Here is a 4,177-nt window from a genome sequence, read left to right as displayed (position 1 = left end):
TAGAATACAGTTTTTTGATTGGAAGGAAACAACTCCTGCCTTTTAACTCCACCCTCCTAAAAGTCTGATCAAAGTCCCAGTTGTGAGAGAAACACAAGTTAAGCAGTGCTGTTGTCATTATTGCCCTTACAGGATGTCACATTACAGCTGCCACAGCGAGGTAGGCCCTTTACTTCCAGAAACAAACTTGAATAATCATAGGAGCTGTTGGAAAGGAGAAAGTAATTTAGGTGAGCAAATTTTTCCATGTCTGCTGTCTTCTCCAAAAGTATGATTTTAAAGTTCCAGATTTGCAAGGAATTCAAACAGTATCGAATGAGAAACTGGAGACATTTATAGCTAAATGGATGCATATTATGGCCTTACTCTTGAGTGAAATAAATATGACACACATGTGTAAATACCAAATAGTTTCTCTGGTGTGAGAAACTGAAAGTATAAATAGGGATTAAAATGATTAACATGAATAATTGATAATGTGAAATAGGAAGAAAAGATCCACAGGGGAAGGGAAAGTGGGAGGTGTAGGGGAAAGGAAGAATTATGAGAAAAGGAAAAAATGGAAACAAAATCTTTGTAAATAGGGAGAGGTGGAGGGGGTGAAGGGAGGGCAGGGGATAGGGAAAAAATAAGAACCAAGATACATCATGTACAGGTACAAGTTCCCAATGTAAATGTAAATGTATAACTAAAATGTACCAATGAAAGAATTTAAGGAAAAAAAAACCAACCCCAAAACCAGTATCATCCTTCAGATTGGGTCAGCAGAGGGAGCTAGTAAACTGAGTTGGAGAAAACAAAATTACTCTTAGATATTCACCCAGGGCACAAAAAGAATGATTATGGAAGCAGCAGTAGTACAATAGTGTTAAGTAGCCATCATTCTTATTTTCTCCACTGAATGCTTAGAAGCTGACATAGCAGACCTTCTTAGGTTTTGTGTTTAGGGACATTTTCTGAACAGTTTCTGAACCAGCAGTCTTTATTCCTACCTCTGCCTAATACAATTACCCTATCTACAACCAAAACCACAGTAATACACTCCTCGGAGCCTCCACAGTTGCAGCATTGTTCAAAGTCCAAGGGAAATTCCTCTGATACTCAAGGCACACTTTCCACTGTAAACTTCTGTATAATTCAGAAATAAGTCACATACTACTAAGATCCAATGGGCCAAGATAAACATTCTCATTTTAAAAGGGAAGAATAGGGAGCAGAAACAAATTGGACCAAAGCAAGAACAAGCATTAAATCTTGTAGCTCTGTGTCCAGCATCTGGGGCACGTGGTAGTGAGATGTGAGTTCTAGCCCCACCTCTGTGGCCTTACCAGTTCCACCCCACATGGGGTCTCTTTCTTCCTCTCTCTCTCTCTCTCATCTTCTTAGTTTAGGTTGGCCTTGAACTCTCTGTGTAGCCCAGGCTCTCCTCAAATTCACAGCAATCCTCCTGCCTCAGCCTCCTGAGTGCTGAGATTACAGACATGCGCTAACATACTTGGCAATGGCCTCTCTCTTCACCTGGCTCAGTATACTGCCTGCAGTTTTCCTTGACAGATGTTTCACATTCCTGTTATCTCCAACTTTGTGGGTGTCCATTGCAGCATTGGTTTCAGCCCCATAGCTTCATGGATTGCCCTCTTTGGGGCTCCTGGCAGGGACTGTAATTGTGTTACACATTTGCCTTGCATTTGAGGCCTTCCTTTGAAACCTGGATGTAAGGCTTTGTGACTGTATAACTTTTGGATTCTGCATGCTTGCAAAACTTGTATCACATAGATGACCCCCAAATCTGAGCTGGCTGCAGCAGAGCCCGACTGGGCTATGGCTATAGCTGAAGCTAAGTGCCTGGAAGGATGAGTGCATGGAAACACTTTCCTAGGCAGCTCCAAGTTAGCAGGGAACCTTAAATTTCACTTCTCAGTGCAAAGGCGTCAAAAGGACATTTACACTTTTACCCCTTTGAGCCTGCAGTGGGTCTGGTCTTTCTGATTCCTGTGTTGCCCTCAGAAATCTTTTGTCTTGCTCAGATACAAAGTACCTTGTTTCTTTTTAATGGTGTTAGTCTCTCCAGCAAGCACAACCTCTTTGGCCCCAAATTTACACTTTTTTTCTCTCCAGGCTGGAAGTTTTTCAGATCTTTCCGCTGTTCTGTTTGCTCCTAATTCTCACTATAAATCTGGCCAAAAGCAGCCAGCAGTACCATACAACAGCCTAACCATTGGGCTGAAATTTCCCCTGCTAAATCAATTAATTCATTGCCTTTACACTTAGCCCCACATAAAGTTTTAGGGCCTGGATAAACCATACACAAATTCTTTCCCTGGTTATGACATGAATGGTCTCTGGTTCAGTTCCCAGTACACTCCTCACTCCCAACTGAAACTTCTTGAAGGGAGTCTTTACTTGACCCCCTTCTTATCTCCACTCTGATCTTCTACACTTGGAACAGTATTGCCCATTAAGATCTACTAAATAGTATTTTAGGCTTTCTCTGTACAACTTTTTCAAAAATTTCCCACCTCCTCCTGCAAGCCAGTTCAAAGGCTTTTGAATCACAATGTTAAGCATGTTCACAGCAACAACCTGACTTCTTTGGTGTTAATTTTCTGTATTGATCAGCTTTCCATTGATGGCCAGAATACTTGACATACACAACTTAAAAGAGAAAAGGTTTATTTTGGCACACAGTTTCAGAGGTTTCAGTCTATGGTCAGCTGGCTGTATGGCAAAAATATTGTGGTGAAGGGCATGGTAGAGGAAAGCTGCTCATGGCATCCAGAAAGCAAGAGGAATAAAGAGCCTGAGAGGAAGGGGTCAGGGACCAGAACAATCCCCAAGGTCACACCCCCACGACCCAGACACACCCAGAAGTATGCTTTATTAATCTTTTGGTGTTCCTAAAGCCAATCGAATTAAAAATCAAGATTAACTCTCATATATTTATTCCACATTTTCTTTATCCATTCATACACTGATGAACATTTAGGTTGATTCTGTATCTTAGCAATTGTGAATAATGGTATAATAGACATAAGAGCAGAGATATTTCTGTGAAACCCCTTATTTTAGTCCTTTTGGATATATACTCAAAAGTGGGGTTGTTGGATCATGTGATAGTTATATTTTTAATTTTTTTTGGTACTGGGGATCAAACTTTGGACCTTGTACTTGTGAGACAGGCACAGCACCACTGAGCTAAATCCCCAGCCCATTTTTAATTTTTTTGAGGACTTTTTATACTGTTTTCCATAATTGCATGATTTTACATTCCTACAAACTATGTATAAGAGTGTAAATTTCCCCATATTCTTGCCAATACATTTGTTTTTGGTAATAGCTACCCTAAAAGGTATGAGGTGATATATCCTTGTAGTTTTGATACATTTCCCATGATTAATGATGATGAGCACTTTTGTCTGGTGGCCATTTATATGCATGTATTTATTTTTTCGGACAAATGCCTATTCAAGTTTTTTGCTCATGTTTAAAACAGGTTATTTTTACTAGTAACCTCTTACCAGATATATGGTTTTAAATACTTTCTCCCTTCACATAGGTTGCCTTTTCAGCATTGTTTCCTTTGGTGTATACAGGCTTTTTAGTTTGATGCAGTCCTACTTTCATATTTTTACTGTTGTTACCTATACTTTCAGTGTCATAGCCAAAAATCATTGCCAAGACTAATGTCAAGAAACTTTCCTCCTATATATATTTTTTAGGAAATCTAGGCTTGTTTTTTCTGTTTTTGTAGACAATGTTGACTATTGACTACAGGTTTGTGCCCCTTTTCCCAAATTCATAGGATGGAATGATAAGCCTCAATGGGTTATCATACTATTAGGGGTGGGGCTTTTGGAATGGTTTACATGAGATCATGAGGGTGGACAACTCTTCTTTTTTTTTGGTACCAGGAATTGAACTTGGGTCCTTGCGCCTGCGGGGCAGGCAGCGGAGCCACTGAGCTAAATCCCTGGCCCAACAACTCTTCTTCTCCTCTCTCTCTTTTTTTTAAAGCGTAAGATTTTATTGAAAGATACCCGATTTCAGCTTTGAAGATACAGGTTCAAGGTCTCTTCTTTGTTATTCCAGAAACTGTTTATAATTTCAACAGTACCCTAAAAGTTCTTCCAACATGAAGAGTTTCAACCTACTAAACAAAATGTACGCTCACACTCTG

The sequence above is a fragment of the Heterocephalus glaber genome, unplaced genomic scaffold, assembly GCF_053883595.1.
Source record: "Heterocephalus glaber isolate CG9 unplaced genomic scaffold, H.glaber_assembly_v1.0 deba00001600, whole genome shotgun sequence".
Classification (NCBI taxonomy): Eukaryota; Metazoa; Chordata; class Mammalia; order Rodentia; family Bathyergidae; genus Heterocephalus; species Heterocephalus glaber.
This window is presented reverse-complemented; position numbering follows the sequence as displayed.